Below are 21,835 nucleotides of genomic sequence, written 5' to 3'. Positions count from 1 at the left end.
AAGATCCTTGAAAGAATTGTGTATGCGAGATTGACAGACTTCCTCGAGTCCAACTCTCTGCTAGACCCGCTTCAGTCTGGTTTCGCGCTAAGCACTCTGTGGAAATGGCACTGACCAAAGTATCCAATGATCTACTCGCTGCAAAATCTCGTGGTCACTACTCTATCCTAATTCTCCTTGACCTGTCTGCGGCTTTTGACACTGTTGATCATCAACAGCTTCTTTTCATCCTCCACAATATCGGTCTACAAGATATTACTCTCTCCTGGTGCTCCTCCTACCTCTCCCAGCGCTCTTTCAGTGTTTCTTTCTCTGGCTCTGCTTCTTCTCCCCAACTCCTCTCTGTTGATGTCCCCCAAGGTTCAGTCCTTGGTCCCCTACTGTTCGCCATCTATACTGCCTCCCTTGGTAAACTCATTAGCTCCTTTGGCTTCCAATATCATTTCTATGCAGATGACACGCAAATCTACCTGTCCTCTCCTGATCTCTCCCCGTCCCTCTTGACTAGTGTCTCTGACTGCCTCTCTGCTGTTTCTAACTGGATTGCTGCCCACTTCCTTAACCCCTTAAGGACCAAACTTCTGGAATAAAAGGGAATCATGACGTGTCACACACGTCATGTGTCCTTAAGGGGTTAAACTAAACTTGACCAAAACTGAAATTCTGGTCTTTCCTCCCTCAATTGTTGTAACTCCTGTGTCTTTCTCCCTCCAAGTCAACGGTGCTACCATCAGCTCCACCACGAAGGCTCGCTGCCTAGGTGTTCTCTTTGATTCTGACCTCTCCTTCAAGCCTCATGTTCAATCTATCGCCAAATTCTGTCATTTCCATCTCAAAAACATTGCGTGCATCCGCCCCTACTTAACGCCAGATGCGACTAAGGGTTTGGTCCATTCCACTGTCCTTTCTCTCCTTGACTACTGTTATCCGCTTCTCAGTGGTCTTACGTGCTCTCCTTCAAGATTTCTCAAGGGCTGCACCGTTCCTGTGGAACTTGCTTCCCTCCTCCGTTACATGCTCACCCAGTCTCCATTCCTTCAAAAAATTGTTAAAAACCCACTTCTTCATAAAAGCGTATCAATTAAACTGTTAATAGCTCCCAACTGATTCATCTTCTGCAACTGTCACTAGTCCAGTGGTGTACTAAGGGGGAGGGGTGGGGGGGCTGTCCGCCCCGGGTGCCACTCACTAGGGGGGTGCCCGGGGCAGACTGCAATGCCCCTCCTGTGCCGATTGCCGAGACCGGCGGTCTGCAGCTCCACAGAGCTGCAGACCATGTGTCTCGCGAGCACTGCCCAATCAGAGCGTTGACTTAGATCATTTTTCCAGTTATATTGACTTTAAATTTGAATTCTCGGGGCGTGACTGGACGTCGAACAGGATGGCAGCACTGTAAACGAGCTCCGCTGCTACAGGCTCCACTAAACGGCTAATAAACAACCACCCTCGGTATATTCTCCGTCACAGACCACGAGGAAGATGTCCCAACACCGCGCGAAGAAAGCCGCGGAGGCGAAGGAAAAATCAGCCTTCTTTACAGCTAGGACGCCGCAACATAAAACTGCTGACCAGCAGGCCCAAGATGGTGCCGACTATGACTCCGACGCAGACCGCTTAAGAATTTCCCTCACCAGTTCCATGCTACCTCCCCATCCAAGAGCAAAGGAGTGTCGATCCTGCTGAGCCACTCTCTACCCTTTGACCTAATTTCCCTCTAACTCGACCCGCAAGGCAGATTCATCATTTTAATATGCACCCTGAACAACAATATATACACAATAGTGAACTCCTACTCTCCTAACGATAACCAGAAATCGTATCTGGCCTCACTCCTCTCCAAAGTGGAGAAACACCAGACAGGCACTACAGTCCTCAGCGGTGACTTTAACCACATACTAGATCCCAATGCAGACTCCACAGCCCGACACTCCACAAAACGCAAAAAGACCCTACACAAATACTGCAACTCCATGAATAAACTACTGTTATCATATGGCCTCTACGACATATGGAGAACCTTACATCCTAACACCAGGGAATGTACCCACTACTCCCAGGTCCACAATACGTACTCCCGCATAGACGGGTTCCTAATGAACAATGCTCACTTACAACAGGTCAGGTCATGTGAGATAAACACATCCACAATATCGGATCATAAACCAGTCTTGTTACACCTCACAGATACATACCAATACAAAAACCGTAGCCCCTGGAGAATAAACGAACAACTTCTCAAAGACCCCTCCTTCATGGAGACAACACGCACAGAAATAAACCTTTACCTTGCAACCAACGTACTTGAAGGTCCCACCCCTACCACACTATGGCTAGCACACAAACCAGTTATTAGGAGGATACTAATGAGCAGAGCAGCCTATCTTAAAAAGATCAGCCACACCGCTATGATCGCGCTCCTCAAAAAAGTCCAAGACCTTCACAGATCAAACCAGGCGAACCCCACCCAGGCCCTACAACAACAAATACAAACCACACAAACTGAAATCCAAGAAATCCACCTCCGCAAAGCAAAAGCGGCACTGAGAAAACTCAAAGCCACTTCCTACTCAATGGGAAACAAGGCTACGAAACTATTAGCACAAAGACTTCGCGACAAGCAGGCACAAACGAGAACACAATACGTTTACACACATTCTGGGCAAAAAGTAATGCAACCTGCGCAAATATGTAATGAATTTGCTCGATACTACGGCACCTTATATAACTTGCAAGACCACCCCAACGTGCCCCAAGGAATAAGGTCAGCCTGGCGTGAATTCATTTCAGGCTGCCTGCCAATAATACAGGCTGGCCAACTAAGGCCTGACGAAGGCGCGATATACATAGCACTGAAACGCGCGTCAGGCATTGATCTTGTTCTTCTTAGATTTTAAATGGGCACTTAACATGGCACATTAGTTTGCCTCACATGGGTTTTCTCACTTAATTATAATTATGTTTAATTTCTTTTTGCTCCTTCTTCTGTCTAGATAGTTTACCAGGGAGAGAGGCTTTCGTAATTTAATATCATTGCTAGCTTTTCTAGCAACATATTCTTATATCCTTACTCTCTACTTTGTAACTATTTCTAACCTTTTGACAAACTAAACCTCTTTGATATGCTGCCAACAGAACATATAACTTGGTAACTTTTACTTTAAATAACCTACAAGGTAATATCCACATTTGTCAACTTAAAAATCAGCCTTTGGGAGAGATCAGCTTTAGATCTGTTTGTGGATATTTTGATACATGAGATTTACAATTTATAATCTACTGCCATACTTTCTGGCAGCATATTAACATTGCTTCTTTCTATTAATGTCAGTGTTAGTGTATGCAGAGTGTGTGTTGTGTTAGTGTATGCAGTGTGTGTGTTGTGTTAGTGTATGCAGAGTGTGTGTTGTGTTAGTGTATGCAGTGTGTGTGTTGCTTTAGTGTATGCAGAGTGTGTGTTGTGGTAGTGTTTGCAGTGTGTGTGTTGTGGTAGTGTATGCAGAGTGTGTGTTGTGTTAGTGTATGCAGTGTGTGTTGTGTTAGTGTATATTAAATTAAATTAAATGTTATTCCCCCCTCCCTTCTTACCTGTGTCCAGGGAGGGGCGAGATTCCATGATTCCTGGTGGTCAGGTGGCACGGGGGGCCCCCGGCTCCATGTTACCGCAGAGGGGGCCCAGGCAGCACACTGCTTCTCCTCTCTTCTCTCTTCCAATAATTCTCCTGAGACCCACGGAGTGTTTCCATGGTAACCGGGTCTCGCGAGAGTTATTCGCTATCTATGTGTGCAGAAAGGGAAAGTGGGGCCCAGGACTGCCAGAGCAGTCCGGGCCCCCCAGGACCGCCGGGCCTGTGACAACCGTCATGGTTGTCACCCCCTGATGCCAGCCCTGAGAGCCAGACACAATAAAGTTCACATATATAGATACTAGAAACCCATAAACTTAAGTACTCCTATATATGTGTGTATATTGTGGAGCATTTTTGAATTTTTCACTTCTATTACCCTTTTAATTTTGATGACTCTATTTCTATCATTTAATAGTGATCGTTTTTGACATTCCATTTATTTTTGAACATAGGTTTTTGTGTATTTATACTGAATATTCTACTATAATCGGGCTATTTTTTTCATTTTCCAGACTACACAACTTGTCACATTTATCTGTATATTGTAACAAGTATAGCGTGTGTTTATTCGTTTTATATTTAGTAGTTGAAATTGAAATCGTGTATATAACTTTAAGGGTCATTCACTAAGGTGAGAAATTCAGGGAATTTTACCATTTGTAGAAGTATATGTTGGGAAGTCGAAAAGCTTTTGAAGTATAGCTCCTGGTAATAGAACTTGCAGGGACATACCTCTTAAACCATGTATCACTTTCACAAAATGAATTCTGCAAACTGACTGTACAGTGTATTTATATGTCTTTATTACTCCAGGCAGGCTTTCTACTTTAAAAGTAAGTGATAATTATTATATCAATTGCAAACCTGTTGCTCAGAGACCGGTCCGTGATGTTAACAGTAACATAAACTATTGCCACTTCACGAACAGCACAGGTGGTGTAATATTGGACATACCACTTTTTCAAGGAGTGCCAATGATTGCTTTTACCAACCATGACTCATATGTATCCTGTGCACAACTTCTTTCAGTGACTAATTGGTGAATAATGTGTCTGTTGTGTACTGGACAATACTATACAATGGATATCTTCAAAATGATTACACCAATATAGGTGAGCGGATTTAATATATTACACGCGTTACCATGGACAAGAACACCAGTCTTTATGAAATTCTGCTAGTTAATTTAATTTATCCAGAAAAAAAAGAGATAAAGCTACTAGAGTAGGGTAGGCAACCATTTAGTAGTACTGTGCCAAAACAAGATCTTAAAGCGGCACTGTCATGGCCGAATCCCATGTTTTTTAATCCCCCCCGATTCCGCTACATCTAACCGACCCCTTAGTCACCCCTAATGCCCCTAAGCCCCCAGATCACCTTTTTTTAATCTTTATTTTCTGCCCCGATCTATATTCAGGGCGCCGCCATCTTTGTGTGGGTAGATGAAGTCCCTGTGGGACACGTCATCTGTCCACACTAGACAGACTGTGAGATTCCCGCACATGCCCAGTGAAACACTTGGACATGCAAATGGGAATTTCATCTATTCATTCATTCGTCAGAAAGACAGTGAGTGGGAGACAGTGCATTTATATCTCGCCAGCTCCTATCCCAGCATATCACTAAATGGAAAGGACCTTAATTAAGAAAAGTAATTACCAAACCCTTACCCTAAGACATCACATGTACAAACCATTAAAAGCACACGTGGCCAGCTCGCTGATATAGAAATGCATGTGTTAAGGAGTTATACTATAGCTCAATTTACTCTATTGTCATATGAAACATGTTTTACAGTCACACTTTAATTTGCTTTGATAAAAAAGATAACATACACAATTAAAATGAAAACATTTCCTTACAAACAATACATTTCGACCATAAATGCATGTTCCATATAAAACTAGTGGCCATTATGTTCAATAAAATTTTTTATATAAAAACTGCAGAATTCTCTTTTTCCTACAGTAAAATTATCTTTAAGTATGGCAAATATGTCAACCCTTTGGGTGTTAAATATTATAGTTAAATATTACAAAGTCATTGTACATTATTCAGCACTGCCGTGTAGTCGGCAGTAGTTGGCAGCATAATTTACTCTCTTGAACCTTTGGTTTCTGTTGACTCATAAGACAAACTAACCTTTAATTGTTGTAAATGTACACATTCTTTGTAAAGCAATAGATGCTATAGCTATAGCTGTCACAATACGCTTTAAGTCTTTGTAATGTTGTGTTTAATTATCATATAGTGATATTTGTTTACTGAACATTGTCAGGAAGGCATAATAGCCTTAGAGGTGAAGACACAGAACAAACAGAAAAGAATTGTGAAAGCATGCTTTCTCATGTGCAGAATATTTTAATGTGACGCAGCCACCAAGCCTACGGGGTGACAGTATGTCAAGGTTCATGGTTACAGTATTGCCCAATCACAATGTAATCTCATAAGATTTACACAAAACTAAGTTCTAGAATATGGTAGCATATATTGTGTGCTACTATGTGATGTTCTAATTATCATTTAGTTAACCGTATATTCAGTTAGATTTACAGGTTGATGGAAAAAGTTGTATCACCCAGGATTTTTTCTCTTTTTTTAAAAAAAAAAAAATGTATGATTTCTTTGGTTTGTACACATATGCTGAGCATGGGTGCATGCAACAAACAATATAATCAAGCACGTATAAATAAATAAAAAAATCAATAGAAACAAATGAATGGAGCAAGCAGGGTCAGTCTATTAGTCTACTGTGACTGGACTCAATTGTGATACTGTGTTCAGAGATGCTCGCTGGTATAGGTAGGCAGGGTACCAGGCTTTGTGCCTCTGAGCCTGGTTTACCGCCTTCGGGTAGCACTTCTAGATGAGGTGGATGATGCTGGCGGGAATTGTGGTCTTCACAGTCAAGGTTGACGCTTCCTTTTGTCTCTGTAAGAAGGGTTCTGGGTCCTCCGCTGAGGTAAGAGTGCGGAACCCACCTCAGAGCAGAGTTTGAAGGGATCCCTCCACTCCCCAGCGGTATTTCAGCAAGTGGTCTCCTCAGCCTCCTCGCCACTGGAGCCAGTCTCTTCTTCTCCGCTAGGACCATAAAAGGGATGTCTCCATAAATCGCCAGCATTGTGCCCTCGAACCGTGTGGTTCCAAAACTCTGTTATCCGTTTATTATTGCGGCTCTCACTGCTATATCTCTGATGGTTGCAATCGTGTCTCTTGGGGCTTCACTGGGTGCTGCAGCGGATTTTCGCACTTGGAATGAGGAGGTTATTTGTGGGGGGTATGTACACCCCTTAACTCTCCCTCCTGGGAGTCGTCTGAAGCTTCCAGGTCATTGTGGGCCTCAGGTGCCATCTTGGTGAGTTGCTGCAGTGTAGGACTCTCTAACGAGAGTCTTATATCTTGCAAACGGGGGACTTCTGGGCGATTATTCTCTGTTTTTGTGCCCCATCATGTCTCCTGGGGGATGTAGGGGTCTATTTGCCTGGTTGGCTTGTATGTTTGAGGTTTTTGTCGTTGTTTCGTGGGGCCTCAACAAAGCTACACGGAAAGACATCTGGTGCGGTTAGTAGTCAACCACTCCCCTTTTTCTCTCTCTTTTTAAGGCCAGGTGGTATAGGCATTCTCTGTCTGTATAGGTATAAAGATCCTTGGACAGAACGCCTGTTGGTCTTTTTCTTATTTGGCTAGTGGATTTAGGAGCTAGCCCTAGTCCCTGATATTCTATTGCCCTATTAGTAGAGAGGGATAAGGCCTCTGTCCAGTAAATAACTACCCTGTACTCCACAGCCCACCTAGGGGAAGGAAGTAGCTACTCTGCAGACCCCTACCCACTATAAAGCTTCCCTGAATATCCTCACAGATGGGACAATGTATCATTCACCTGCTACTAATGTATCAAGGATCCCACATTTGTTTCAACTATCTCCGTTTTCTTACACTTCTAAAGAGAGCAGTGGGTGTTATTTTTCCTTTCTGTGTAAATGTCCAATCTAATTTTATGCCCAATATATTTACTATTGTGGATTGGATTTTTGATTCTGGTTGATTTTCCTTCTTCCAGTTCAAGTGACTTTGTTTTCTGAGTATTCTACAGACAGCAGTTGGTCTTGATACATGTTTGGAACACTGACAGTAGCCTGGTATGCATTGATTAGAGAAGGTTTCAACATCTTTGCTTATGCTGCAATATATAAAAAGTTCATTTTTATCTTAGTCCTGCTATCAGTTCAGTATGTTTAAATGGTTACTCCAAGCACCATGACTACTTCAATTATTATCCAGTAAGAAACTCTGCACATACAAAGTAATATTGTTTTGCTACCAGAGCTGGAAGCCCACATTAGCAGTCCAGATCGAGAGTTCCAGTCTGTTATTATAAATTTCGTGCAAAAAGTAATTTGTCATCAGCACGCATGGCATGCTGTCGATGGACAACCTAAGTTAACATGGCCACCTGTGCCGACCTAAGTCCTTCATCAGTCCTACCTCTGTGGCACCCCTTCAGCGAGGAGGAGTGACTTCACAAAATGGGTATCGGGTATTGGGTTGAAGGGAGAACTTGACTTTGGTGCAACAACTAACATTTGAGTTATTATTATTTTTTTTCATTTAAATATAAAACAGTTTTTGCTTAGTATAGCCCTTTAAAGGAAGCAGAACTATCCCAAGTCCAAGCTAAAGGATTGTAGTCCTGTATTTCCTTGTCATAGTTTGATAATTTATCAATAAATGTTTGAAATCAGCAAACATACTGCAATTTATTTCTAAAGGCGAGACCAGCTTATCTCAGAAATTGTATTGTATCATTGCCAATGGCATTTTTACCAGCTTTGTTATTTGCATGCAACGATAGTAATCTTTTAGGAGATAGGAAACACGAACGGTATTTAGAAATTTCTCTATCTTGCAAGAAATAGAGAAAATCAACAATCAGAGTCAAATATGAACTAAAATACTGAAAAAGAGGCAGGCTGTACAAATAACAGCTGATCTTGGCACTACAGATGAATTATATGTAACATGACATTGAACCCGCCATTTTGTTTTATCATCTATGCAATTGACTGTGGACATATTCCCAGTTCTGCAATCACATTGCCATGTTTTGTATTCTGAGACAAATGGATACATAATTCTGCCATACTTGTAACTGGTACCTTTTTGACTAGAATTTTGGAAGTTTGACTGCACATAATGGCACATACAGTGTAATTTTGTTAATAACTGATTCTTTTCCATTACAAATGTACACTATACTAGGACTTTCATTTGTCCTCTCTGTAAGGTCTCACTTAGGGCAGACTATGAGCAGAAAGCAGATGAACTATTATATGCATGGTCGAAATGCCCCAAAACCATTCAACACTGGGTAACTGCATCTAGTCATTCACTCCCGTTGCACTTGCTAGGGGTAATTTGGGGCATTTATTCTCTGGTGTCCTTGGATACGGGACACCAGAGAACAAAGCCAATACAGTGGAACATGAGCCTAAAATCGTAAGAGTCTTGCCGAGTTTAATACTGTTGTATCATAACAATTTGACAATCAGAGACCCTGGTCTGGTATAGAGAATCCTACTTATTTAGTATTAACTAAGTTCTATAAGGTTGCAGGCACGATATTTCTTTTTTAGCCATTTGAAATGTTTATTAATTTTGTAAATGATGCAAGGTTACAGAATAGAAGAAGGGGAGGGAAAGGGGTAGAGGTGGTATTCCCCAGCAAATATCGACAATCAACATCACAAGTGACAACAGGTTAACTTGTACATACATTTGAGTACAGTTCATGTGAAAAAATGCAAAGAGAGGAAACAGTTCACATACTACAGAGTAACCTCATGGGTCGGATTGTATTGGACTAATCATGAACTGGGATTTCTAGCTCGATAGCACCCACTCAACAGCGTCCACTCCACCCTTGGTGCTTCTCTAGAAGGTGTCTCAAACATCTCTCTGCTCACAGAATGTGCTCAGAGCAATGGTCAATTAAGATGGCACATAATGTAGGCAAATCGAGTCAAACACATAAGTTGGGCAGTGGGTGAGCTGCCACGTGAATGTAGGTGGTTCGGCTTGGCCCTCAAATTGTGTAGTGCAAAGGCAGGCGCGCTATTTCACTGTGGAATAAGAAATTGAAAGGGAAAATAAAAATGATTATTATTTTTTTTATTTACAATTACTCAATAGAGTAATTGTATATAAATCTTCGAAAAGGTGAATAGAATCTGCTTAATGAGAAATTCAATGTAACATGGATCTCAAATTTAGGTGTTCTTGGATTATTAACTAAACAAATGAATACCTGAATATAAATGAAATCAAAGTATTTGATTTTTACAGAATTTACCTTTATAGTGTAAAAAAAGAATTTAATTTTTTTTACAACATTTATTATAAGATAAAATTATTTATCAGATTAAAAACATCACAAAACAGTAGCACATAAAAAAGCAAATAATCTGCGCTTACCTCCTTAAAAAAAAATATTAACCATTTGAGTGCCAGAAATGTGTTGAAATACCAAATGGATTTTTGTAGATTTCTGTTAATCTACAGGAGAATTCTTACAACATAACTTGCAACATCAGGCTTGGCAAATACAACCCCACGCTAGCTGAGTTTCTGTGTTTGCTCTAGCTTGAGAGAGCTGGGTTTTGTTCTACAGAAGACATTTCTGTTAAGAGACAATTTTACCGCTACAAATAATAATCCCACAGAAAACAATGCGGTTACGAGTATGGACAGAAAGTAATCATAAGTTTCTGTCGCCCTGCCCTTTCAGTTTACTTGCGGTAAGAAGTACTTGTTTGAAGGGAAGACATCATTAAAAACAGAACAAAGATTTACATACCTCACCGTATAACCCTCATTCAATGTTGTGCTTACCTATTATTGTGTGCCTTAATGTTATTTACAAAAGATCTATTTTTATACATAGAGGCGCCTAGAAAATTCAGCCCAACACTCAGGCGCTGTCTCTCTCGTGGACACATACATACTCGTCACACACAAACAAAAATGGGGGAGCTGGTGATCTAAACAGCTGGAAAAACACTGTAGTGTTAGGAATGCATTTTTGGAACATTATAGTGTTCCTTTAAATATTTAGACTAATGAATACTATAGACATTGCTGCTGCCCAAGATTATTGGGAGTTTGAGCGCAGGGCTTATTTCTGTGTGATTTCAGAGGAAGACTCCCTTATATGACATGCACAGGGTAAGGCGTATTCTTTGGTTTTAAAAATCATTATTTTAATGGTGTGTTATTTGTGATATTGAATTAATGGTACTATTTTGAGGACCTGCATATATAGCAGTAAGTGTAGAGTTGATGAGAGTTTACTCTCATTGGTTTCAAACTTCTCAATAAACTCCTTTTATTAACAATACTACCATATAATACGATCCCCAGAAGAAATCCCTGCAATCTCGACAACCCTGGGCCTCACACCGCAGACACCAGCTCGACCAGCCGCGACCGGCACAACAACCTGGGACCCGGATACGGTTGAACCATTTACCCCAAGAGCAGGCACCTCGAACTTTACCGGGACCTGAACCGCAAAAGCCGGCAGAGGCTTTAACGTCCCCTGGAACTGTTTCCTCACCAAGTTCGTCCTATGATCTCTTGAACCAACGAAAAGTTTTATTTTATTTTCTCTTTTTTCTCCGATAAGTTCACTTTATGTCTTCTCCTCCTATTTGTCAACACTACATACATACATATGCCCATAGACATAGCGGCTCATTACTGAGTCAACCCAACAGGAGATAGCTCCCCTGGGAGATGATACACCAGCCCTTCCACACATACAACAGCACAAGAGAGGGACGGTACGCCGCAAGCTCACTCACCACCCCCCGCAGCTCCCTTGGTTAGGAGCACCATCTCTATGTACATAACACATGTAGCTAGCTCACAACTTAGGTCCCGGCACACGCTTCGACATCTATATTAGCCTGGCACAACGCCCACAATAACCGATGTCATGAAGCGCCGGCTTGACCGAATCAAACCCTCCTGACATACTCGGGTCACACAGGCCCCCCCAACCTCATGTCGCTCTGAGCACAGTAACCCAAGCCACATGTTCAGTACTACAGTCCTCACATGTATACCCACAAACATGCACCACTGACATGTAACTGTCTGTTATGATTGTTCTGAAAAAAAAAAAAAAGTGCGATGCTCGCAAAAACCAAGCACCTGTGATATAATGCTATACACTGTTTTCTGTTTCACCTTTGCTTGGTCAAATTGCATTACTGTTATCAAATGCACTGAAAAAATAAAGAATAATAAAAAAAAAAAACAATAAAAAAAAAAATAATAATACTATTTATAGAGCACCATCATATTCCCCAGCACTTTGAAATTATAGAAAGGAGAAGAGGTGAAGAAGACACTGTTCGAATAAACTTACAATCTGTCATTAGGTGTCTTGCGCCAGTTGCTCGGGGACAGTTACTGGTAAGCAATGTTACTAAGGCTATGTAACTATGTTACCACTGCTCTTACCGTCCGATATATAAATGTAGATAACCTGTGTGCAATTAAAGTTTCTCATAATCTCAAAACAAATACACCAACTACTGGAAAGCCCCTGCCTATCTAAACAGCTGATTAACAAAGACCAAGAAGCTATCAAAGCCAATCCAGGATAAAGATTAGAAAAAACACCAATCATGGACAGGACATGGAAAAACCAACAACATTATTTAACATGCTAGAGCACAGTTAAGTCAATAAAAAAAATTAAAGGGGGGGGGGCATGGCCTGACCGGGTATGGAGTAGGACGCATCTCCCTGCAGCTCCTAGGCCCCAGCTCACTGAAACACCAATACACCCGCGCAACACGACCCAGGATGGGGAAAACGAAACGACCCAACACCCCTGGCCCCTCTCAGACAGGGTCGCCGGGTCACACCTCGGGTCCCATGGAAGGGTACTTCGGCACACCGCGAGACATGCGGTAGGGCCCAGACCGCGGCCAAAATGGTGCCGGCCTCCCCAGACTCAAGAAGTAATGACAGCCTGACACAAGGCCCGGGCAGGGGGGAATCCCTAACCAAAATGGCGGCTGACCTGGCCACAATCTCAGCAAACATGCTATCCCGTGCAGACAAGTCAGAGATGCTGGCAGACATCAGGACAGCGATCAGGGAAGAAATCATGGAGGTACAAAGGGACCTGTCGGCTCTGGAACGCAGAGTGGAGGACCTGGAAGCAGACCGAGCCCAACACCTACAGCACCGCCAAGCTACAGATACTGCCACCACCAGACAAGGTGAAGTTATACTCGAGCTCAGGAGGCACCTGGAGGACCTAGACAACCGTGGGCGGAGAAATAATATCCACATACGGGGCCTACCAGAGTCAGCTGAGGAGGCACTGCCAGAGCTTTTGCCAGGTCTATTCACCCACATATTAGGAGACAGAGCACTGGCGGATTTTGGAATAGAAAGAGCACACAGGGCACTGCGTCCTGCGTCTGCAGAGGGCCCTCCAAGGGACATAATTTGCTGCCTGCTCTCTTACACTTTAAAAGATGAAATCATGAGAGAAGCAAGGAATCAGCAGAACCTCACTTACATGGACGCTCAGATTTCCCTGTTCCAGGACCTCTCCGTGTTCACCCTGGAAGCAAGAAGAGCGCTACGCCCGCTAACCACCCTGCTCAGGGACCGACGGATACAGTACAAGTGGGGATTCCCCTTCAGCTTGCAGGTAAGGTGGGCAACACGTGGCACATTATACGCTGGCCAGCAGATGTTCCGCGCTTTCTCCGAGCCGCGAGCCTCCCGGCTGTAGTGGTTTCCAATTGGATCTTGGAGAGGCAGCCACAGCGCCCACATGCACTAACCGAGAGGCCAGGCACGGGCCTCACGGGACCGCGGTTCCGAAGATGCGGCCCAGATAGTCACGAGGAATAACAGGCTCCAGTAGATTGGGCCTGTACCCCTGGGGGGCCGGCACCCCCGTTATGGACCCGCGAGCCCACCCGGACAATAAGGCACAGAAAGCTGGACAGACCGCACCAAGACACCCTAGATACTCCCCCGAGAGATAACCACCCTGTACAGAACACACCACTCGCCTCCGGAGGTGCCATTACATCGATGGGTATGTACTTGACCCCAGCCCATGACCCGTAGCACATGGATCCATGTCAGAGTTGCCTGAGACTTGGCTATTGGGGTACCAGACCATTGGGGCGGGGGTTTGAGTGGGAGAGGAGGCATTCAAGTATGCTTAAAGAGGGACATACCCCATGCGGAGAGGATCTCTAGCTCTGGGCCACCCCAACAGGCAAGACCCACCTTTTGGGAGGCTGGGACATAGGGGGGCTTCAGCAGTTGCTAACTACCCGGGTCGAACCCCCTGCCAGGGGCTGGGATTTCACATACACACCCTAGGTGGCACATGGACTGGTTCTGGCCTAATCCGGAGGGGTTAGCAAGCACATTGGCTGTTTAGGCTGACACTTCACCAGGCGGCAGCTGGGGGGGGAAAGGCTCGACCGATAGTGGAGGGGGAGGAGGGAAAGTTTAACTCTGCGGTGTGGTTTGTACGATCTGTAATGTTTATAATGTTTGCAATGTTTACCAGTTTCCTAGTTCGCCATTATGCTCACACGCATGCACACCAGGGAGGAAACTCCTCTGCGGGCTGCGGGGGTGGTCTGACCCGGGGGGGGTTGCCCTAGGGGAGACCGGGCCTCGATAATACCATGAGAACCGACAATTTACCAGTCTTCGCTAAAGAGAACCTGGGGACCCGCGAGCCCAGGGCGACAGACCGATATGGGGTAGCACTACCGCAAACCACACCCATACCTGGGAAGATATAACCCCGATGGACGTGATTAGTGGTCTGGGTGCCGTGGGAGTGGCGCGATAAACACGACCGAACACTCCAGACCGACCAGCCAACTACCCAAGTGACAGGCTCACACTGTACATTTATTCGGAGGCCAATCCAGAGACACACCCTGAGGGGACTGCACACCGGTGGACCTCCACCGAGGTCTTAACTCCATAATAGAGGAGGGCCGCTTCCCCACTGACACACTAGCAGCTATAGTCACGGTAATACCCAAAGAGGGCAAGGATCCGATGAACTGCGCGAGCTACCGCCCCATATCATTGCTGAACGCGGACCTGAAGCTATTTGCTAAAACCATTGCCCTGCGGATTGCCATTGCCCCAGGTCGGATTTATCCCAGGTAGGGAAGGGAGAGATAACACAATCAAAGCACTGAACATCTTGCACATCGCGCGGACGCGTCAAACGGAACTACTGCTATTGTCGACTGACGCAGAAAAGGCTTTCAACCGGGTCGACTGGATGTATCTGGAGAGCACACTAGAGCACATGGGATTCGGACCACACATGCTGTCGTGGGTGCTCTCCCTATACACGACTCCCACGGCAAGGATTCGCATCAATGGGGCACTTTCAGTCCCCTTCCCGATCTGCAATGGCACCCGACAAGGGTGCCCACTCTCCCCCCTCCTGTTTGCCCTCTCCCTGGAACCATTCCTGGGGGTGGTCAGACGGAATGGGGGAATCACAGGATTCGATATGGGGTGCACGGATCACAGAGTAGCCGCATATGCAGACGACATGCCGCTAATCTCGCTGCCGAACCTCCTCGCGTCTTTTCAAGAATTCGGGGCGATCTCTAACCTTAAAATGAAAAGGAGAAAAACGAGTAGAGAGAGATTGTCAGGTTGCTACTAGCTGTGGGGGGTAACCCCTATAGAAAATAAATGCAAGACAGAGAAAAAGTATTTAGCAATCCAGAGAGGAGGAGGAGAAACACCCAAGAAAGTGTCTCATTATCAGCTCCCTGACTGGAGCTAATACAGTGTAGGCAACCCTTGAGCACCAATGTCTAATAAATGGTTAAAATATAACTTTTAATAGAAACATTAAAAAATGTCCAAATAGTATATATAAAGATGAGAAAAAAAAAATAAAAAGGAATTAAACTAATTCCCTGGACGAGCCGAGCTATCGGCGAAACGCGCGTCGGGACTATTTTGTATTAGCTAGTAATGGAAGCCTTAGACAAGGGACAGATAAGATGTATTTCCAATTTATTTCTCCAGTTGATTTACTAGCTCAAGCTTAGACTAACGAGTTGAATTCATTATCAAGCGATTTTCTAGCCGCTAGAACGCACAGCTACTAGGAGTTTTCGTTACCACATAGGACGGTTGGCACTTAGATAGCGGAGTATATTGATCTTTTTTCTCCGCTTACTTTACCTAAGCTAGGGTTTTGCAACGAGCTCTAATAGATAGCCTGCTGAGGTTTTTTAGCTGCTGGAACGCTAATTTTAACTATAAGGAGGTTTGACTCCAGGGTGGTTCATTATTGGGGTATTTGGGGTATGGTAATATATGGGAGGATAGACTACACCTCTCCGAATTGATTTCCATTTAGCCAATTATTTTGTTTTGTTTTTTTACTCCCTTACCATATCCACCCTGTGTTGCCTCGATTTCAAGGCTATATAACCTCTAACTATTAGATTTGACAGGCTGGTGACTTCAGCCTTTATTTAGTTTAATTCCTTTTTATTTTATTTTTCTCATCTTAAATATACTATTTGGAAATTTTTTAATGTTTCTATTAAAAGTTATATTTTAACCATTTATTAGACATTGGTGCTCAAGGGTTGCCTACACTGTATTAGCTCCAGTCAGGGAGCTGATAATGAGACACTTTCTTGGGTGTTTCTCCTCCTCCTCTCTGGATTGCTAAATACTTTTTCTCTGTCTTGCATTTGATCTCTAACCTTAAGCTCAACACCGATAAGTCCGAAGCCCTCCACTTACCATCCCCTGGCAATCACCCGACACACCTCTATGCCCAATACTGATTTAAATGGTGCCACGCCAAACTAAAATACTTAGGAATCGGGTTACCCAAAGACCTGTCACAACTATACCAACTTAACTACCTCCCATTACTGTAATCACTGCAGACAGACCTTGGGAGGTGGTCCCCGTACTACATCTCCTGGTTTGGCTGTATCAATGCGGTTAAAAGAACATGCCCAGGATACTTTATTTATTCCAGACAGTGCCGATTACTGTGCCCAGAGCCTTTTTTGGCTCCTTGACGACCGCCATCCGCCAATTTGTTTGGAACTCCCGCCCTACCCGCACGAAAAGAACCACCCTAGAGCTACCAAAACAGATGGGAGGCATGAGATTACCCTCAATAGAGACGTACCACCGCGCCACACACCTGCATAGACTTTCTGATTGGCACGTACAACACCCCTCAAAACAATGGGTGACCCTGGAACTAGAGCAGACAGCTAGGATAATACCCTCCAGACTTTGGCTACACACCACCGCTAACGCAGACCTGCTCACCAAAAAACCCCTAATTGATGCCACGCTTAGAGTGTGGATGGCTACACGCTACCGACTGCAGCTTACCTCCTCGCCTAGCCCCCTGACGCCCATCACGCACAACCCGGACCTTGCCAATGCCCTCCACCATAGCGACCTGGCTAGCTTCCAAGGGTCCGACTGGACGTACCTACATCAATGGTTCGGTCCACGAGGACTTAAAACACTCAGAGACCTCTGCCCAGATAGAACGCCAACGCTGCTCGAACAGTTTCGATACCACCAAATCAAAACATACTATCAATCACTATTGGGATGAGGGCACCTACTCAGGCCCCTCACTAGCTTTGAACTCTTGTGCACACACCGTACACACACTCCCAGGGGCATCTCAACATTATACGCCTTACTCACGACCCAGACCAGTAGCGACGTGGTGCTTAGATTCAAGAACCACTGGGAGACAGACTCAGGGGAATCCCTATCCGCGCAGGAATGGGACAAGATCTTCACCCTCATGCACAAAAGCTCAATCAGTTCGAAGTTCCAGGAACTGAATTACAAAATCCTAACCCGCTGGTACAGAACTCCTGACATATTACACCGCATACACGAGAGCACTCCGGATACTTGCTGGAGATGCGACGCTCATCCTGGCACATATCACCACATATGGTGGACATGCCCCTTGATCACCCCATACTGGGAGAACATCAGGGGAGAGATACACATAATCACAGGCACAGAGATACCTCTAAACCCCCTAACAATGCTACTACACCACACCCACACACCCCTAAAGGCGTATAAGAAGTCCCTAACGCTACCACTACAGAAAGGGGCGCCCCCCCTCCAGCAATGGGTTGCTAAGGTGGAAGAAATACACTCCATGGAATCTCTGACGGCTGATCTCCATGGGAGACAGGAGCAGTGTGCATTGACCTGGTACCCATGAGCAACATACCTAGCCAACAGATTGACAACCCCAAATTTGACACCCCAGGGGCCCTCAGACACTCAGAACACACATGCCGAACCCCCCACCTACCCGACCCCCTATGCTGGCAACACCCTCCCCACTTGCCTCTTGATGAGACCTCTGACTGTACCCCCCCCCCCTCCCAACGACCAAAACAGACCGCAGAAGACACACATCAATATACGGACAGAACCACACAATGGACACGACCAGTCCTGGATAGGACTTGACACACTCTACAGTGAGCTGACCCAAGTGGGCAACACGAATTATACTTTCACAACACGAGCACTGGGTAAACACACCAGGACGAGGACATAACACCAGACCCCCGTATACTCACCAGATAGTGAAACATGGCAGAAGACCTGAGGGGCCCCAGAGATGGGAACCAAACTTGACGGATACCGAAAACCCAGAGTCCCACGCTGACAACCCACCCGTCTCGGATACGGGCAAAAACCCAGACATATTCCCTAGGTCTGAATTGCCCAGCGCAAAGACCGATTGCCTGCAACAAGAACCCAAGGGGCTTACCTGCCCCAACCAGTAGACGCTATACCGGCAGTACAATCGAGTAGTAGACACCTCACTGCAAACAGTGAAACACAAGACCTTATGTGACACCGAGACTTAGGTATACATACATTCCACAAATACAACGGTAAAACACCTGACTCAGCCACCCACAGGGCTCTTAACAACTGAAAGTTAAAATAAGAAAGCAGCTACAACTGACAGTACCGAAGGGGACCTACCAAATTAGCGCCCGACAACGATAACTAGGAAGCTGATGGGTTCTCAGGGGGAGGAGGCGACCGAACACACCATACCAGTGGAGGTCACGACACGATTTACTAAACACTCTGACAGGACAGCCACGCGGGACTAAGTGTACCTCCGCACCTCACAACTTCGTTAAGTATAATTGATCACCTACTAATGCAGAAAATATGTTTGAATTTGCATTCTTGGTTTTTTCTCAAATGGTCTTACTGTGTAAATATGTTTACTGACACTCGTATGTTCTATCGCTATAAAACACTTCGATATTGCTGTTCAGAACCCTTGTTCTCCAACAACTGTAAAATGAAAAAAAGGAAAATAAAGATTGTCACAAAAAAAAATAAAAAATTAAAAGAATATGGTACAATTGCAACTACAGGTGTCTGTCCACCAAAACTCAGTAACTGGGTAAGGAGGACAATTCTCAGAGAAGAAACAGTAACTCTATAGGTACTGAAATAGGAGAAGCTATCCTGGGGAAAACGTTAAAGCGACACTATGGGCATCAAGACCATTTCATCTCATTGAAGTGGTCTGGGTGCAATGTCCCTGTTCCCTTAACAGTGCAATGTTAATTACTGCAGTTTTTGAGAAGGGCAAGAGGCACATGACAGTGTTAGGAATACACTTTTGTATTCCTAATCTTATAGTGTTCTTTTAACCCTCAAACCCACACTCCATGAGAAGTGATTTACTATATCAAATCCCCTTTGTAGTTTTCCAAGATGCACGTGGGAGAGACACAGCACATATGTGGATCCAGGTTCTCTTTTTTTCCTTAGCAATGGTCAGAATTAAGGGCCATGTGGATACATAGATCAGCAGGGATGTTTTCCCCTCTGTGGAAATGTCACAAGGTGACTATAGTTGTTTCTCTGATTATACAATTGAAATAGTTGGGCAAATGCAAACTGCAAAGCAGAAATATTATTAGGTGTGTTGCCCATGGATATTTGTGAGATGGTCTGACCAGCAAACCTGGGTTCCCCTGTATTGCGGCAATGACATTTCCATAACTCTAACCTGTAGCTATAGTAATATAATGATAATGTGCACTTAATGAGACAGAAGACACTGAGCTAGAATGGCATATCCTGCCGCCTTATTTGAAATAACAGAGCATACTTGAAAATGGAGAAAAGAGAAAATAAGTGGATGCAATTCAAATGTGCTCCCTTAACTGCATTCTTCACAGCATATAATTCCCAGAGCTCTCCTTTCTATCAGCAACCTGTGTCTTATGGTAAGCATATATTTTAGAGAATTAGCAGGTGGCCTTTGAACAAGCATTATACTTGGAAAAGCTCCAAGGCGGGAGCAATCCTTGATTGAAACATTGATATTTGCATTGCCCTGTGAGTGTGCTCTGTCAAGGTATCTGGCTGAAGTCATGAAATCACATAGCACCAAGGAGCTTAAAGACTGGGATACATGCAGTACTAGGCCTAAGGAAATGATATATAGTAATTTATATCAATCAACAATAATCATTATTGCTCGTATCTGCCTATGGGTTTAATCGCAAAACTGCAAGAAATGCACGCACATTCCTGAATAACGAGAATTAATCACTAAAAAAGTGACCAAGATGGAATGACAATTAAGTACGATAGTAGCTGTAGGTGTGTGCAGAAAAGGATATGATGAAGCACTTTCATTTAATTTAAATATATACATACAATGTTTCCTAACTCCATCAAAGTGCTGCAGTCAGTTTTTAGATTTTCAGTTTTTACCTTTTTTTTTTTTATCAGATTCACATTAACAGTGTAAGGTGGCGGAGGGAAGCTCTACAATAAGCCCCCGTGTCTGGAGTAGTTTTTAAAGTTTTCATTTTTATGATTAAACGCAAACAACAAGAAAGAATCTTGGATCTAAGACACCCTGTTGTTGGATCACCGATAACGAGATTCTGATCCTCCCCATGCAAAGGAGCGTGAGTGGCTCTGTACCACTCTGGATTTTTTTACTTTGTTTCAGATGGGGTGTGGGAAACATTACATAGTACCATAGTGACTGATGCTGAAAAGAGACATGTGCCCATCAAGTTCAGCCTTCCTCACATTTGTTTTTTGACGTTGATCATAAAAAAAGGCAAAAAACCCAGTTTGAAGCTTTTCCAATTTTGCAACAAAATAGGAAAACCCAGAATGGCAGTCAGATTTATCCTTGGATCAAGAAGTTATTACCCTTCAGTTAAAAAATTATTATATTGAAAATTATATTTTTGCAAGTATAAATGTTAAATTGCGTTATAGTATGAACATTGTTTCTTTATAATAGGTATTATGAAGGTTGAAAACACTAAGAATAATGACATAAATATAATGGTTTAACACACCAATTTATTATTGATTTTTTGACCAAATATGCTAATATTTCATAATCAGGATTAGAATAATGTGATACTTATAATCTCTAAAACATTTTATCCACCCAAAACTTCCATAATAGATCAATGATTGAAGGAGCCATTTTGTGTACATATACATCATTTTAATTTTTTAGGCATCTGTTACAGAAGCATTAGTTTTAATTGTGTACCTTTAAATACTTGGGAGCATAGGAATCCAGACTACTAAGCGGTCCAGCTCTCAGCAAGACTAAGGGTAACCGTAACAGCATCCATAAACACAAACAGAAAAATATAGTAATCTATGAAGAAAGCACACCATAATAGATATCTCCTTAAGATTGTAAGAGAACTTTAATCGGCACTTCAAAGAAGGATATCAAAAATAGAGAAAGAAAAAAATCACAAGGGGAGCCGCTCAAAAGACAAAAACACCTCTTAATGTGTTTTGGACTTTTCTGTCATTAATCATAGGAATGAACATAAATCTACCATACAGTATAAAAGAGAGGCTTGATTACTGAAAATAAGGAAGAACTAGCTAAAAGGAGTGGTTTCAAATAATAAATAGTAGAAGTGAAACTTATAAAAGATAAAATAAAATAAAAGGTATTTTGTAATGTCAATACATAGACATGACATGAAGATAAAATATATCCGTCATTTGTTATAGAAAATACATAAGGAAATGGGAAGTTAATAGGCTAAATTAAT

Source organism: Pelobates fuscus, chromosome 11 (assembly GCF_036172605.1).
Source record: "Pelobates fuscus isolate aPelFus1 chromosome 11, aPelFus1.pri, whole genome shotgun sequence".
Taxonomy (NCBI): domain Eukaryota; kingdom Metazoa; phylum Chordata; class Amphibia; order Anura; family Pelobatidae; genus Pelobates; species Pelobates fuscus.
Note: the sequence above shows the minus strand (reverse complement) of the source record.